General features: G+C 39.8%; 1 protein-coding gene across 8 annotated transcripts in view; it reads right to left on the bottom strand.

Moving 5' to 3' along the window:
- The window catches only part of mef2aa (myocyte enhancer factor 2aa), a 197,161-nt gene that overhangs the window by 150,830 nt on the left and 27,360 nt on the right, over nucleotides 1-18,971 (bottom strand). The window lies entirely within an intron of this gene.

Here is an 18,971-nt window from a genome sequence, read left to right as displayed (position 1 = left end):
TTCATTTATTTTTCCTTCTTGCTTTTACTCTGCACATCAGCGAACAAACAACTTTGATTGCTCGCTTCTTGTTGACGTGCATTTTTGGACATGGTATCATTAAACCCTCATCAATTCTCGCGTGTGTTTTCGTGACAAAATGTAATTTGGGAGGCCAGATAGACTCATCTGCGATTCCTCCTGATGGTAGATCGTGTAGTGTGTGACCCCCTATCGCCGATCAGTCGTGTAGTGTGAAAACCACAATGACTTAAAAGACTCCCGATCACAAGAGATCCAGTTGTGTAGTGTGAACTGTACAGTGATCTGAACATCTTGAAAGTCGTGTAGTGTGAACTTGGCATAAGAGATCTAGATTTTTTTGTTCAAAGGAAACGATCCAATCCAAGTCCAATTTCACAAATGTGCTTAGCTGATTTGTAAATGAATGATTCCTTTGAACTGCTTTCATTAGAGGTCACCACAGCAGATCATTTGACCAGCATGTTTGATTTGGCACAGTTTACACACCAGATGCCCTTTCTGGCTTAACACTGTTATTTATCCGGGCTTGGGACCAGCACTAAGGGTGCACTGATGTGCTTCATTCCCTAAACGACTAAGTTCACATAACACCATGAATCTTCTGTACTTGTTAGCCTAGAACAGGATTTAAATCCCCAAAAATGAGGCACTAATTTCACCAATAGCATGACTTACTTGGTTCATCTTTTGCAGGGGTGGGCAATTAAATTTTTCAAGGGGCCACATAAGAAACTGGGACTGTTGTGGAGGGCCGGACCAATAAGGTGAACATAATTCTGCTACAGTATTAATTTGATCTCTTTATAAAAAGCAGTACATTGTACAGTTCTGATAATCTGTTACTGTTTAGATGTTACAATCAGAAGAAGTAGGCAGAGTAAAAACAACATTATTTCACTATTTAATCAACAAATTTTTCAAAAACAAATGTGAACAAAATGTGCAGGTTTTTAAACTTTACATTATTTTGTTTGGAGTCTAATTACCTCATTTGCTGTTTTTCAGTCCTTTGTTATTGTTGGATATTATTCTGGATGTGTTAAACGTACTTAATGCTTTTGCAGTTTAGTTAGTGAAGCTTCAGGTGTGACGCTCCGCATCGTTCATGTTCTTGTATTTCTCTGTTTAGTAGCGTAACAGCGATTTAAAGCCTAAATTGTGATCCTTAAACAGCTTTACACCTGACTTCAGTAAATAAATACTTCAGAAATTCATGTCTTGTTAAAAACTCGACCGTCAATCACACTCAGTTCTGTTCGCCGACACGTTACGGTGAAGCCCGATATACTCGCACACACGTAAATCCAAACTTGCGGAAATTTAAAGACATAGCGGTCCCATCAAAACAGTCCTGTTACATGGCATGTGTGATGTACATTTATTTACGTCTGATTTTTAATTGCCACGGACCTCATGCGGGCCGGTTGGGGATGTCTCCCGGCCCGCGGGCCGTACAATGACCAGGTCTGATCTTTTGCCTAGTTTAAGTTGTACAAAATTGAAGCATGGTCTCAGACTTTTGGCCTCCATCAATGTTCATAAGAATTTTATTTTTGCAGTAGTGTGTGGTACCAACCCTTCAGTGCCACTCAAGTGATATTCATTAAGTTTATTTGGTATGAAGCTTTCTAAGAACCGATTTAATTCTAGTTCCTGAAAAGCATTTCAGGGGAAGATGTGTTTTCATCTGATATTACAATTAAATCCACAATATGATTAAATGTGTTTAACAAAAAGTGTTGTATTATGTAAGATCTATACTAACTTGTGAATTCTCACACAATCTCGCAAATATGTAAAACAGTTCGCTGTCTACCAGGGCCAAGGGGAGCATTCGGAAAAGTCACCAAACAAAGAAGAAAAACTGACGATGACTATATTTGGAAGGTGGAATCCAACAGATTCTGCAAAGACATAGCATGAAGAAACCGCGGTCATTTTTTTTTCTTTCTTGCTGCTGCTGCTGCCTACGCTATTCTTGCTGCTTTTCCATCGATTGTGATTTCATGTGTGCATGAGTGTCGGAGAGGGAAAGGGGAAGGATGAGGTGTGATCCAAAATAGCTCAGTTTCAGTTCTGCAAAATGGATAGAAATAGGCACTGACAGCGTTTCCACAAGCATACGATGTGCCGACTGAGAATGTTTAAGAATTGACTAATGGTTCCATGTGGCAGTGTTTGTGTCCCTAGCTGGAGTTAACAGAGGTGTGTCCGAGTTTTAGTCTTTTTATTGTCAGGAACCCGTATCACCACACTGACAGCTACACCCGGCACACGGCTGCATTCCTAAGAATAATGTTCACACCAGGTTTAGGTCACACAAACATAACCATTATTGAGATGTGGTGAATTATGGTGGTTTGACCATATGTATATTCAGAGTTAAACGGAAGCTGGTTTGTTTTCTACACAAGCCTATCTCTCTTATCATCTCCTATCAGCAACTCTAATCTCTCACGCAGGCCTGCTAACACTGCAAAAATTTGTGTATTTTGTATTGTGGATGGAAGGTGTGCATGTGCATGTTCTGGTCTTTAGATGTAAACCTTCTGAATGTGAGTGTGTGTGAATATACACTGATCAGCCTTAACATTAAAACCACCTCGTTTCTACAATCACTGTCCATTTTATCAGCTCTACTTACCATATAGAAGCACTTTGTAGTTCTACAATTACCGACTGTTTTTTCTACTGATCTATTTTTCTACACCATGTCAGTGTCACTGCAGTGCTAAGAATGATCCACCACCCAAATAATACCTGCTGTGTAGTAGTCCTGGGAGAGTCCTGACCATTGAAGAACAGCATGAAAGGGGGCTAACAAAGCATGCAGAGAAACAGATGGACTACAGTCAGTAATTGTAGAACTACAAAGTGGTGACAGAAGTAGTCATGTTTTCACTGATCACCTTCATAGTTTATAAATAGTAACAAATTTAGAATTTAATGCCTGCAACACTGCAACAGTGGCGTGTTTAGCACTGTATTTCATCAGCTTTCCTATTAATGACACTTTTTTAATGGTTTAGAAACACTAGGACACTAATTGTTGCAGTTTTGCAAGTGGATTTTTTCTCCATTCTTGCTTGATACATCACTTTAGCTGCTCAAAAATCTGTGGTCGCCATCTCCTGAGTCTCCTCTTTATATACATTTTAATTGGAGATAGATCTGGATTGCAGGCGCAGGCCAGTCGAGCACACACAACTTTTTGGGGTTTGTTGGAGACATCAAATTCTAAATGTGTTAATACTTACAGAATACAATAAAGTTGATGAGTGAAAACATTATAAATCAAACTATTGTCAGTTAAATAAAGATTTAAAATAATTAACACTGGCGCTCAGGTGGCGCAGCGGTAAAACACGCTAGTGCATTAGAGCTGACATTTCAAACTCGTCGGTTCAAAACTCAGCTCTGCCATCCGGGTGGGCTGGGTGCCTACATGAACAACAATTGGCTGTTGTTCATACAGGGTGGGAGCCAAATAGGGACCTCATAACTGATGCAGTCATGACCTCTACTGGCCGATTGATGGCACCTGCACAGGGTTGAGGAATAATGCGATGATCAGGGTGTGACTCTCCGTACACAAAGCTGATCTGCACATGAAATCGCTTCATGTAGGTGAAAAGATGCAGTCGGCTACTGCACATGTGTTAGAGGGGGTGTGTGTGTCAGTCTCGCTCTCCTCAATCAGGGCGGGGATCGGCATCAGTAGAAAGGAAGCATAATGCAATTGGATAAGCTAAAAGTCAGGATAAAAAGGGAAGAAAATAAATAAACGAAAAAATCTATATAAAATAATTAACACTGTCGGCACTGCCAATAAACACTGCCTAGATACAAAAGAGCAAGTGGTTAATTGCAATCTTGAAAATATGTAAACCTGATTACAAGTGTCAAATGGGCATGCCAAAATAATAAAACCTAGTAATGGCTATGTTTGCAAAGTGAAGACCCAATTTTTGCATGGCATTGCATTCTAACTCAAGCTGATTGGCAATGACAGTTGTGGAGCCAGCACTGCCGCCTAACACCATCGAAATACCAAGCAGCAAGTGGTTAATCTCTGCCAGCGAGTGCCATCTCTTTGCAGCTCCCTACTGAACGCTATGTTATCCCGGGCCGGATCAATGCCGGTTCTCACAATCGCTTGGTTAGCACATAACCCTGACGAGCTACACGGCAGGGTAGAAAGCCACTTATCACCTCCAGAATGCCATCGCCACATTCAAAACTCCCAAGATGAAGAAGGTCCCACAGCTCTTCAGAGGCCTGATGATCACATGGCACAAACTCAACCCCTGCAGTAGTAAAGGAACGACGTTCAGCTGACAACATGATACAGTTTGGTTGCTTTTTTTTATGAGAAGGCCTATTCAGATTATGGAAGGGACTTGTGTGCAATCAAATGTTTAGATGCATGCTTTATACTTCATATGTCGAAAACTTCTGGGACTCACTCCAGCCTCTTTCTGTAGCATCTTACTAACAGAGCTTCAGCAGATTTGTATCCTTGGACTGTTGTCTACTTATCTAGAGTAGGGAAATGTTTACTGTGGAAGCACTTTTGTAAGTCGCTCTGTATAAGAGCGTCTGCTAAATGCCGAAAAATGTCAATGTAGACAATGCTAAAACAAAAAACATCCAGTAAGTGGCAACTCTGCAGGCAAAAACGTCTTGTTGATCAGAGAGATTGGAAAGGAATTATCATTCTGGTTCAAAATGCCTGGACTGTTGAATTCTGTATTTCTGCTACAAAATACAGATTGACAGATACAGATAGAAGAATTTGGAGTAAACAACATGAATCTATGGACCCACCCTGCTTTGCAGCAATAATTAAGACTGGTGTTGGTAATATTATAGTACAAAGAATGTTGGCACACTGGGCTACCTAATGCAACTGGAATATTGTTTGAATGTCACAAACAATCGTATACACCGATCAGGCATAACATTATGACCCGTCAAGGCATGGACTCCACTAGACCCTTGAAGGTATCTGGCACCAAGATGTTAGCAGCAGATCCTTTAACTCCTGTAAGTTGTGAGGTGGGGCCTCCATGGATCGGACTTGTTTGTCCAGCACATCCCACAGATGTTCGTTTGAATTGAGATCTGGGGAATTTGGAGGCCAAGTCAACACCTCAAACTAGTTGTTGTGCTCCTCAAACCATTCCTGAACCATTTTTGCTTTGTGGCAGGGCGCATTATCCTGCTGAAAGAGGCCACAGCCATCAGGGAATACCGTTTCCATGTAAGGGAGTACATGGTCTGCAACAATGCTTAGGTAGGTGGTACGTGTTCCATCCTTGGACCACTTCTGATAGACACTGACCACTGCAGATCGTGAACACCCCACAAGAGCTGCAGTTTTGGAGATGCTCTGACCCAGTCGTCTAACCATCACAATCTGGCTTTTGTCAAACTCGCTGAAATCCTTACCCTTGCCCATTTTTCCTGCTTCTAACACATCAACTTTGAGGATAAAATGTTCACTTGCTGCCTAATATATCCCACCCACTAACAGGTGCCGTGATGAAGAGATAATCAGTGTTATACCTGTCAGTGGTCATAATGTTATGCCTAGTTGGTCTAGTTGCTTACACGTTGTTGGGCTACTTCCAGCATCATGAGCTTTTATATCCTCTTTAGTTAGCAGATCTGAATCCAATAGCGTATGTTTTGGAACCGGCAAATCAGGAGATTTGCGATTCACGAAAACGTTCCCAAAATCAAGTGGAATTTATGCCACACTTTTCCCAATACCTTGTTCAGGGGTACAAAGCCTTGCTCAGGAGCCCAACTGTGGCAAGGATTGATCTGAAAACTTCTGATTATTAGTCCAATACCTTAACCACTGAGCCACCACTGCTACTGGCCAATGTTCTGGTGTCCTTATTAGTAATTTGGTTCCAAATGCAAAACAGTTCCTAGAAACTATCTGTTGTATGTTTCGTCTGGGCCAAAACTTTAAAAGGTCTTTATTCAAGGACGATAGACATAATCAGGATATTTACGGTCTGAATCGAGTCCTTAATAGAGAGAGAGCACAACTGGGACTGACTTTTCTAAAGCATCTACTGGCATCTTCATCTATAATGCTTGGTAAATGTCACAGCCAAAACTGGGTCTGACCTGCTACAGTCTAGTCCTAGTGTGTGTCTATCTGTACGTGCAGACATTTGCCTCAATGTGCATGGCAATAGGGACATACAATTTAAAAAAATGCAATAGAACAAACGATGTGCCACTGCTCCCCCACCCCATGGTCGTGCGCGGGAGAAGCATTGTAACATAATTACTGCGGGGACGCTCCTATTCCCAGTGATCCATTTGCGTCAGTCAGGTTTGGAAACCGAGCCGATGAATGGATTCTCGTTTTCTCAAGGATACAGCGATGACCCTCAACATACGATTAGGTCCATTTCGTGCAGACAGAGCATTCACCTGGTGCAAGTTTTGCTCAGGCAAAGAGTGATGCATCTGTGATTTTCTCTAGTCTACAATCAAAACGACTAAACAGTTTGCTTGAATCCCTTTAAAGCATACATGCATTAGTTTTAAAAGGAAATAAGATGACACAGTAACAAGTATTACCACAAATAACATCACCCACAAAGTGGGTGCTGCACAGAAACATGAGTCAAGTAAAATAAAAGCATTTTCTGTAATTGTCTGAAGTGATGTCATGTGTCCCTGGGTGTTTTTGCAAGGTTTTCCTTGAGCACAGAGAATGACAGGGAAACAGAGGTGTACCAGTTCTCTGTCATATGCCCCCTCGTGCCCCCAAACAGAGCCTGTGAGTTGTCTGAAGTGGCATAAAAGTCTCTTTGATGTTGCCCAGATCTAAACTAGAAAATGGTAAACAGTGCAGATGATTTGAGATGATCTTTCTGCTCTGGGAACAGAGCACATGAGGATATTAGAGATGCCATGCATTAATAAATTAATGTGCCTCATGTACCACTCGTACACACAGTAGTGGATCAGATACTAAACATCTCTACTAACATCATTCCTTATCTTCTTCTTCAAAAAAAGCACAACTGCATGGAAAAAAAACTTACTCGAGTATACACTATATGGCCAAAAGTATATGGATACCTAAGTATGAGCTTGTTGGACATCCAATTCCAAAACCATTAAAATCACTATCATCTTGCACCCATTCCCTGTGCATCTAGAAGATTTTTCCCCAACCTTTTGTTACATTTTATGGAATTTGTGCCCATTTAGTTAAAACAGCATTTGTTAGGCCGCTCAGGTGGCGCAGCGATAAAAACACACGCTAGAACCACAGCTGGGATCTCGAATACATCGTATCGAATCTCAGCTCTGCCTGCTGGCTAAGGCTGAGTGGCCACATGAACAACGATTGGCCTGTTGTTCAGATATGGCAGGACTAAGCCGGATGGGGTCTCTCTCCCATGACTGGTGCAATTACGTCCTCTGCTGGCTGATTGATGGTGCCTGCACAGCCAATAAGTACATCACCAGCAGTATACTGTGCTGGTGTTTAAGTGAAAGCTCCTGTGTAAAAGACAGCCACTATTTAAAAATGTATAGCCTTTTAGTCTGTACCATTACTGCTTTAGCTCTCCTGGGGCCCTGTAGTTTGGAACGAGTTTGCTGTTTTTCTATTCCTCCAACTGTGTAAGTTTACAATTGTTTGGGCAACTAGGGTAATGATAGAAGCTCAGCCAAGTGCCAAGCAAGGGCAGTTAAGCAGATAAGGGCTCAGAGAGTGAGAAACCCTTGCCAAGTAGGGTTTCCAATAAAGAACAGCTGAGATATCTGTGGCACTCACCCTTCTTCTAGTGTTTCAACTGGATCAGCAGAGCATTCCATGGAGACAGGGATTGAGTACAAAAAATATACAAAAATAAATAAGACCATAATGAAAACTGAATATCCAAAGATGGCTTGATTGCTTGGAATAGAATAATTATTTAGAGAAATCATTAAGCACAGATTAACCATGTTTTAGATACATGGTTTTTACAACCATCTACATGTCCATACTTGTCTATTTTTATGTAGCAGAAAAGCCTTTCCTCATGTAAAACACATCCATCAAGTGCACTTCTCGTTGTCAAAATCCGCTGCGCACTGATTGTGTAATTGGGCTTTTTTTCCCTACAGGGAATGGTATCATGTTTTCCTTGGCTCAGAAGCGCCAGAGCCTGTGAAGCTGATACCTCCTTGTCCTGGCTTTCATTTCTTGTCCTTACATGGACAGAGGTCAACTGCTCGGTATCGGCTGGTGAACCTTCTCATCCACCCGCCTGTATCATTCGACAGCCTCGTGACGAATAGTCATGGCTGACCCCTTCAAGTAATGATCTATGTTCGATGGGAGTTAAGTCAATGCTCGGGTTACAGCACTGAGATACCTAATACGATTGGGTGGGTTTTTAATGAGAGGAAACAAACTGCTTCTTCTCCAAAGCCAGAATCTATAACGAACTTTATACCACAAGCAGTAGGGAAACAAGGTGATTAAGTATTGAGAACTGTGATTTGAAACAGACTGTTGTTTTTGGCAGAACTAGTCAGTCATATTTAAATTACTGAAGCATTTAAATGAATATGGACCCATACAGGTTTGTCAGCAAAGCCAGGATAAAATCCTATTTCGTGTAAAGTAACTACAATCTTACTAGGGCTCCTAGTATCAGGGCTGTGCATGTCACTAGACCTTTTACGGTGATGACAAATCAATGTGGTCATATATTACAGGAATTACATCACTGTGGATTAGGGTCATGATCATTTCTCTGCAGTGTCTGTGATGATCCTGCATCAGCAAGCTTTTGACCTAATGTGGTTAAGGTTGAAGACTGACAACCTTATAGAAAAGACTTAAATTAGCATTTTATCTTATATATATTTAGTAATGCGCAGACAAACTAATAATACAACCCCAAATCAGAAAAAGTTGGGACAGTATGGAAAATGTAAATAAAATTTTTAAAAAAACAAGAGGGTATGGGTACTGGACTGGCCTGCCTGCATTCCTGACCTGTCCCCAATAGAGAATGTGTAGAGAATTTTGAAACGAAAAATGAGACGACGACTGTTGCACATTTTAAGACGTGTTTGCAGGAAGAATGGCAACATTACAAAGTGGTAAATGCTTTACTGTCCCAACTTTTTTTGGAATGTGCAGGCCTGAAATGCAGGCATGGATGTTACTTAATAAACGAAATGAAGTAGGTTCATCCTGTCTGCAATAAAATAAAAGTCAAAGTAAATGTTTTTTTTATTATATAACTTGATAACTCTGATTTGGGGTTGTACTATGTAATATGTAAGAGTTTCCTCAGGAAGTCTAGATAGTATATAAACCACCAAGACTCAATATCCTCAAGTTTTGGATAAGTTAGTAGAGCTTTGGGCAATCAGTCAGAAAATTGTTGGCTCTGTCATGTAACTCTGGCCCTTAACTGATAGGGCTTTTCCACCAAAATAACCATGGTTCTTGAACCGGTTCTGTTCAGGTTTCTTAGAACCTTGGTGTTCTGTAGAGAACAGACGTGCGTTTCCACCGGGTTTTAAGAACCAAGTCTGCGTCATCAACGGTGGGCGTTGCTTAACGAAAGTTAAGAGTAGTAATGTCATGGCGGAGCGTGTAGATTATGTGCGAGCATTTGAGCTGTTGTTACAGATGTTCAATACCACTGATAATACCACTGACAGTCATCTGTGGAATATTTAGTAGTGAGGAAATTTCACACTGGACTTGTTGCACAGGTGGCATCATATAACGGTGCCACGCTGGAATTCACTGAGCTCCTAAGAGTGACCCATGCTTTCACAAATGTTTGTAGAAGCAGTCTGCATGCCTAGGTGCTTGGTTTTATACACCTGTGGCCATGGAAGTGATTGGAACACCTAAATTCAATTATTTGGATGGGTGAGTGAATACTTTTGGCAATATAGTGTATATACAATGAAGCTGATTAAAATTCTAATTGTTTTCGTTAAATTTAAATGAATTAGGTGCATTTTACAAACCGTACCCATTTGTCTGGCAATGGGGTAACAGCTGTATGCAACAAACTATAAAACCCATCTTTTTCTCAGCTAGAGAACATCTTATAAGCTTAATCTTATTGGTCATTTTTTTTTACTATTATCATTTATCATCAAGTAATAGAATAAAGTTTGGGGCACTTTATGTCTAAGTTTACTTTCAATTAAAATGGTGATGAGGGTAATAAAAAGTCCAGGTAAAAGGGTTGGAACACAACAAGAGAACCGTGCCACTAGTCAAATATGATGTCAACAAAAGTGACACACCCAGGAGCATCGCATGGCTTGGCTTGGCCTTTTGTTCACAAAATGACAAACGTGTTTTCAGCTCAGCGTGACGTCAGCCTGCAATTGAGGAATGTCTAAGAGCTCAGTGACGTGGTTAGGGTGAGAAAACTACCAAGTGCAAATAAAATTCACACTTAGTACCACATGATGCCACAGTGCCAACCCAAAGGTGAGCTGTTTTGTTGCCATATCGAAGCTGAACCATTCAGTCCAAATATGTATGCTGTGTTTTAGAATCATGTCAGATATGAAGTGCACACTTGACAATACTGAGTTGAGTTCAGATATTCAGAACATGCAACATGTGATGCGGCGCAAAACACAGCTGCGGTTTGAAGCTACCACTGAGCGGGAGGGGGGTGTGGAGAGGGTGCTGTGGGGTGCAGAACACAGGTGCAAACTGCATCGTGCAGAGCCATCAGCCCCCTGTGTGTGTATGTTAGACTCCTGGGAGCACCTCAGAAGCCCCACTTCCTGCCTCGCACCTATTGTGATTGTATGATATGAGCTCTTTTTACTTTGTGAAATGTTAAGAGAATATATACTTTAGATTTACTAATATGTGATGTTTCATGAACTTAAAAACATAAACTAAAAAATTGCTAAGGATAAACAGTTTCAAATATAGTTCATTATAGTCATACTGCATGTAAAATGTTCTATTTTATTTACACACTTCCGTGGCTTGAGATCTACTATTTCAGTCAACAGGTCATGGCAATCTACTTTTTATGGTTGGCCTCATCATTTTTCAAATAAGCATTGAAGCTTTTTTTAATGCGCTATGTTGCCTATATTGATATTCAGCATTACAGAACAAGCGACTGAAAAACCACACTAACCTTATTCTGATGATTTACACTGAATAGTGTCAGCCAGGTTTGTGTAGTCTGGACAGTAGCTGCTGGTGCCAATTCTTAAGCAGGCTTCCAAGTGTTCATCAGTAAGCGTAAGGGCTGGCTCGATACCACCTTTTTAATGTCCAATACCAATACTGATACTGCAAATTGAGTATCTGCCGATACCGATACCAATCCAATACCGATTTCTCCTCTCAAACAACTAAGCAGTAATAATACGTCTCAATGCACCATGGTTAAAGTAGCTATCTAAATAACGATGCTAAGACTGTGAAACAAATATTGTAAAGGAGTAAATACAGAACCAACAACATCACACTTATGCAAAACTGCTGTTTTTATTTCAACTTTTACACACAAAACATTTAGCAGCATTTTTGGCTTGTTTAACAAAAGTGTCTACAATTGGAAGATGTGGATGTCAATCTTTAATTAATTAGATATTATAATAAGAATATAATGATGCATTTTTGAGCATTACAAAAATGCAATAATTTAGTATTTTAATGTGTATTTAAAGGGTGGCACGGTGGCTAAGTGGGTAACACTGTCGCCTCACAGCAAGAAAGTCCTGGGTTCGATCCTCAGGTGGGGCGGTCCGGGTCCTTTCTGTGTGGAGTTTGCATGTTCTCCCCGTGTCCGCGTGGGTTTCCTTCCACAGTCCAAAGACATGTAAGTGAGGTGAATTGGAGACAGTAAATTGTCCATGACTGTGTTTGATATAAGCTTGTGAACTGATTAATCTTGTGTAATGAGTGACTACCATTCCTGTCATGGATGTAACCAAAGTGTAAAACATGACGTTAAAATCCTAATAAACAAACTGTGTATTTAATGGCTTAACATTACCTGTTTAAGGCCACTTACGGCTTAAGAATAACTGCATTAGCACTGAATTACTCGTTCACAACATTTTTTTCAACAATATGAAAACTTATTGTGTAAGTGATAGCAGTTTTTTTCCCACTCTACCAAAGTCTACTGTAATGAAAGGATAAGGAGATGCTTCTAAAGATGTGGGTGAGTGTTGATCCCCTGAGACCTATAAAAACGTGAGAAGATATGAAACAAACATGGGCACTGCCTTTCAGCTGTGGCTCCAAAAACAACCCAATAAATCCAAATTTGACTGTCGAGGGGGGTATTATTTCCTCATACAGGAGAGACTCACAGTGCAATGAAAAGTTTTTTTGGCTAAAATATTAAACCTGGTTCGTTCTTGGCTTAGTTGGGGCAGTTCATTTAGGCCAACTCGAAAAATCCAGCTGTTGTTATTCATTAAAACAAAGCGACATGTTATCAGTTAGTCATAAGGTGAAATTTATTCATTTATTTATTTGTTGTCTGATTTACCACCACTTTATCCTATTTATAGTCACGGTGGGTACAATTTACTAGGCGAAAAATAGGAAACACCCAGATAGGTCACCAGTCCATCACAGGGCAAACACACAAACAATTTTAGTAACTTTAATTAACTTGACTGCATGTCTTTGGACTGTGGGAGGAAACCGGAGCTCCCAGAGGAAACCCACGCAGACATGGGGAGAACAGGCAAACTTTACATAAAAGGACCCAGACCGCTCAATCAGCGAATTGAAGCCAGGGCCTTCTTGCTGTGAGGCGACTATGCTACCCACCAAGCCACCATGCCGCTTATGAGGTGGAATTAGTCTGTGTAAATTACATACACAATTGTCCATGTTAGTTTATTATATTTACTGATTTTCCCTTTTAGTGTTGCTTGTTTCCATTGCCCCTCTGTCTGTTTCCACTCCTGGTGGCTGCCCCCCGTCTGTGATTTGTTCCTTTGTACACTGTTTTACCCGATGTTCATTTATTGTCCTAATTAGTGTTAGTTAGGTCTTTAGGTGGTCCCAAAAATTTCATTTTCAGAATGTTAAACTGCATTTATAGATCACAAGAACATAAACATCAAATTGCAAGTTAGCCATAGCTAAAATGTTAAGTTACAGAGTTACTGCTAACATTGCAAACATTTCCATCTCCGGGATCTTCGCCTCTGGCAAGGTCATGTTCATTTTGCAAAACAATGCAAACATTAACTTTCTAGTGAGCAGCATAAAGCAGAGCAGGTAGTGTGGGTGATGCACAGCTTAAGCATCATGGGGACCTGGATTTTAACCTTTCACCTCCAACAACTGCGAGGAGCTGTGTATGTTGTCTTCATGGCTGTTTTCTTTCTGTACTCTCATTTTCTTACTGTTTTCTTGCTACTTTACATTGCAATTAGGTAGTGAGTGAGTGAGTGAGTGAGTGAGTGAGTGAGTGAGTAAGTGAGTGAAGGGACCCAGCAATGGGTTGATCCAGAATTGCAAGCATTTTAGCAAAGAAACAAAAAGTTAACTGTAAATTATTATTGTGGAACAAAGTTCATTGTTTATCTTGTTATTATTAGTTTAAAATAGAATAACTATACTACTCACAAATTAGCTTTTTTCACTGCAACGAGATGCTGCTTCCACCTGGGGGTGATATGAGATGATAAACACCTGTGTGTTGGTAAAGGAAGCAGTGTATTCATTGCTGATTTAGCGATCTCTAATTAATTATTATTTCTGTGCGGCCCGGTAATAAATGACCCACAGACCGGTACCGGTCCGCGGCCCGGTGGTTGGGGACCACTGCCCTAAATTGTTGTTTTGAGAATGGTGGTGGAGAGCGCTGTCATGACACATCAGTTGGAATGACTGGCAAAGTCAATCATCTAAGCTGCTGCTGTTTTGTTAATATGCTAATGCACAAGAATCAAGCTTATTGAGTATCCAATTTTACTATCATTTCCATTCCTATTAACTGATGTCTTTCAAATACAGATGTAACAGTAGTCATTGTTTCTATTTAAACACTAACCATACATTCCCCAACAATGAACCTTCACTTACAGTTTTTATTACAGTCTTCTTGATCCAAACTCATGTGTCTCAGCATTTTAATATATGAGCATGGTGAGGCAGTAATTGCTTAAATATAAAACCATGTTTCTTTACCTATTTATTCCAGTTCTTTATTTATTTTAAGATCTTTTTATATAGGGCTAGATTTAAGCAGAGCTTTCCTTAGCACATTCGCACAATCACTCTACATATTTGAACTAGTACATACACATTAATAATTCCTTCATTTATTTTTTTTACTTTACTTACTGCTAATCCTTATCAGAGTTCATCCTATGTGCTCATTTACACTGAATTCAATTTAGAGTAGCAAATCCACATGTACCATGCTTTTAGATGTCGTCACAAGACTTTTACCAGAGGCTAGGTTAATACCCAAGACTCCCAGGTCTTGGAGCTATGTGTCACCACCTTTAGCTGCTGACTTAAAGTTGTTTTGAGGATCAAATTAAACATTTGCTAATAAAACTCTTGGCACAACAGTAACTGAGCTAGCCCAATACCAATAAGATCCAAGGTTTGAATATTAGGCCACTCGGGCATCTACATACAGACATGATTGGCAAGGTTTGGGGGATTCCACTGATTCTGGGAATGTCTGACCCACTGAAACAATGACCAGGATAAAGCAGTGGTAAAATGTAAAAATCTAAATGAAAAAAACTCCTAAAAAAGTTCTATTTCAACAAAAATAATTAATAATTATTAATTAAAATAAAATAATTAAAACAATTATGATAATTTAAATAATAAAATATATATTTTAAAGCTAAATTGAACAAAAGCATAATTAAGATAATTTAACCACAAGAACACTGAAATATTATTAAATTAAAATATATTTTTATTTCTTAATATCAAAATAATATCTTCTGCTCTCAATCAGAATCATTTTAATAAAAATTTAAGTAAAACAGCAGTTTTGTTAATGGTACAATTTACTGTGTACAAAAACACCAATCAAATTCATGATCCCATCATATGCTAACATGAAAATCTTCACAATATTATCACTGACATTAATGCCTAAGGTAACAAAACCCTAGCTAAAAGTGCTTACAGCAGCACAGACGGCCTCAATCGTCTAGCGCAGACCAAGTGCTGGAGTGGGAAAAATGATGTAATCCACAGTGAGTCACTCAGCGCTGGACTTGGCCAATTAGTTCCTCCATGTTTTTTATTTTATTTAGTTCATGCAGTGAGTAAAGCCCTCTCTCTCAACCCTGAGTGAACAGCATGAGGAGAAGGATCAATGCGGGGTGGAAAGAGGATTAGCTGCAGATTTGGACCACTGCTCTGGCTCTACAGCTAAACACACACCTTGTGAATACAACTTGACCCCCCAGCTTTAGGGAAGCCAGTACTGGCATGAGTACTGAAGACATAAGAATCAAGCAAGGGCTGGTCATGTATACAATGTTATTGTATTAATCAACAAAATGTTATGCAGAATAATCAACTGTAATGTTATCATGATACCATGTTGTATTTTCCCAAAGTTTTACATAACTAAATATCAGATATCCAAATGCAAACTTGCTGGTCTGTGTAAAAAGATTAAGAACACACTGGCAGTGGTACATGGACTCGCCAATAACCGCCAATCATGGTGAAGTTAGCCATTACTTTACATTCTTTTTATTCATTTAATTTTTGATCTGCAATTTTTAGCTCATTTCATTTCAATAAACCATTAATAGTAGGGTGGCACATTGGCTCAATGGATAGCACTGTTGCCTCACAGCAAGATCATGGGTGTTCAGCTTAGGTCTGTACCCTTGCCCTTTATGCACTAAAATTCCTCCAGAATTATTTAATGATACTATGCACTGTAGAGGAGATATATCTTTCTTTGAAGAACATTATTTTGAATCATTATATTAATTTGTTGGGGTGGCACGGTGGCTTGGTGAGTTGCACTGTCGCCTGGGTTCGATTCCCATGCCATGACATGTGTTTGACATTAAAGACTTTACTGATGAATCTTGAGTAACTAGTAATTACCTGTCCTGTCATGAATGTAACCAACGTGTATAAAATATGACCATTAATAGTGGTCAGTGTCAAGGCAGGTCCAGTTCCATTGGGTAACACTGGATGCAAAGCAGGAATACCCTGAACAGGACGCCAATCTAGTCTATCATAGTGCTTCAGCCACCCTCTTTAGACACAGGCAATCATGTTTGTGTAGATTTTCGCTGCCAGTAGCACCACTGATATTTAAAATTGGATTTTAGGAGTGGTGCGCAACCTGAGTGCCCTGATTTGCAAAATCACCTAGTAAATTAAATTAAAAATTAAAAATTTGTAATATAATTTTAAGCCACTACATGGAAATACAGTGGTACCTTGAAACTCGACATCAATTGGTTCTGGGAGTGGCGTCGAGTTTAAAAGGCATTGAGTTTTAAGGTATTTTTTCCCATAAGGATGTATGGGAAACCTGTTAATGTGTTCCTTTACCTGTGGAACTGCATATTTTAGGCTGATAGAAAATAATGAGGTTGTTTTTAACGTTTATACACTGAAAATAACACTAATATAATATAAAAACGCTGAAATACAATTGAAAAACCTATGTCAGAACCCCGAGCTATAACACAAGTTTAAAAGTGAAACAGGAGAAAAATCTAGCTAAACATAGACATATGTGGGGATGCACCACTGTATATGACCAAACTTCCTTGCCTGCCAAACAGTCAGTGGGCTGCAGGTGAGCTAAGCTACCGTATTTTCCGCAATATAAGGCGCACCTAAGAGCCTTAAATTTTCTCAAAAATCTGCCGTGCGCCTTATAATCCGGTGCGCCTTATGTGTGCACTGAGTTCCAAAATCTGTAAAAATTTTCTTGTGCGACTTTGGTAAGCGCTCCGCTTGATTGACTATCGGACCATTTCCCGCTGACACAGGGACGTAATACGTACACTACGTACGCTGGCAGCGATAAACCAATCAGAGAACATTACGTAATACGTACAGTACGTACGCTTACCTCCGCCACGCCTCCGGTAGGTATACTACTGGTATGCTGCAAAACAACATTTGTTTGCATGCACCTTATAATACGGTGCGCCTTATGTATGGGTTAAGTACAGAAATAGACCCCGTAATTGAGACTGCGCCTTATAATTCGGTGCGCCTTATGGTGCGGAAAATACGGTAACTTAGCATACAGTTAAAACTAGAGATAGGACGATCGATCGGCTACGAATCGGTATCGGCCGATTTTTAATCAAAATATGCTATCGGCAATCGGCCGATATTTCCTAAAAGTAGCCGATCCGATCGTGTGATATATAAAAGATCACGTTAAGTTAACAGCTCAGTGGATTGATCCAGACTTTGAGCTACAAAGCACCAACCATCGCATCAAAATTCGTCAACAATCGTACAGAAACCATCGTGAAAGCTCTTCATGACCTAAAATAACATCATTAACATTGTGCATCATACATACTATGTAATTTTGCTGATTGAAATATTTACTTTAAAAAGATAATTCAACCCGGTCACATCTGAGTCGATTCTATCAGCACGTTATATAAACTCCTGGTTCACTTTGGTAAATCGTGAGCGGTTCTTGCTTGTGATTTAGATGAGAACAGAAAACATTACAGAGCCAATCCGAGGCAAAAGTTTATTCATTACCAAATTCGTTAGTTCAGGATCATCTGCTGAACTTTTAGGATCATCAGAAAACTTTTAGACGGAATGAGTCTGACTCGGTTACAGATCTGTGGTGATAGCAGTTTAATTAAGCTTTTAAATTAAGCTTTTTAATGTAAAAGAGTCACACAAACTGTTCTGAAGTATCTGGTGTTTATTTAAAACCATGACATTTAATTAATAACAGTAAACACGGAGAGATAACCGAGAAGAAGAACTTACGCATCGCATGAAAACGAATCGACTCATGAATCACTTAGCGACACTAAACAGCTCATCTCTTAAAGGCACAAACACACACGCGCGCTGTTGCGTTTGTCTCCGGTTTATCTTCACTGTGAGGCTCTTTTTAAGTTTTTTTTTCAGCCTGAACTGGATAACATTAAACCTGCGTGTGTGTGTGTGGGCATGTTGCACCCCCCCCCCCCCCCCCCCACCCCACCCCGATCGGAATCGGCTATCGGCCGATCGCCCTGAAAGGAGATCGGAGATCGAAATCGGTGCCAAAAACCCTGATCGGTACATCTCTAGTTAAAACAATAACAAGCACAAATATAACAGCCCCCTAACTGGCTGTAAGCCAGGTTATAGATAGTTAGAAGACATCATATACACTTTAAATCTACTGTATGACACTAGGAGCAGCATGGTGGCACAGCAGGTAGAAGAGACTTGAATTTGATCTCCGTTTCATTACCATGTGTTGTATATTTTTATTTGGGTTACCTTTTGATACTCCAGTTTTCCTCACCTTCTGAAAATGACAGTTTGTGTATTGGCTAGATGTTCTAAATTGCCCAAAGGTATAACTGTATAGCTGAGTGTTATGACTGGCAATAAATTGCTAGTAAAAATCCAATAAAAAACCTTTAAAAACAGTGTAGACTTTTACAGCAACACAAGTGGAACCTACTTTACATTAATAGCCATAAATTTGGAATACATATTGTTATGTTACTAGTCATTTTATTTAACTCTTGAGCCAAATGTTTTGCTCCTAAAATATGCAACAATTTCTCAGAATTCTACAGAAACCACTTGCATGACCTCGGCTTTACTCTGATAAACAGAACTGTGCCCATGATATTGTACTTGCTAATTATCATAGTACACCACATGACCCGCTGACCAGAACACGCATAGAAGGGATGTTTCCTTCACTCCTACAGGA

This window comes from Trichomycterus rosablanca, chromosome 11 (assembly GCF_030014385.1).
Source record: "Trichomycterus rosablanca isolate fTriRos1 chromosome 11, fTriRos1.hap1, whole genome shotgun sequence".
Lineage (NCBI taxonomy): Eukaryota > Metazoa > Chordata > Actinopteri > Siluriformes > Trichomycteridae > Trichomycterus > Trichomycterus rosablanca.
This window is presented reverse-complemented; position numbering and strand designations above follow the sequence as displayed.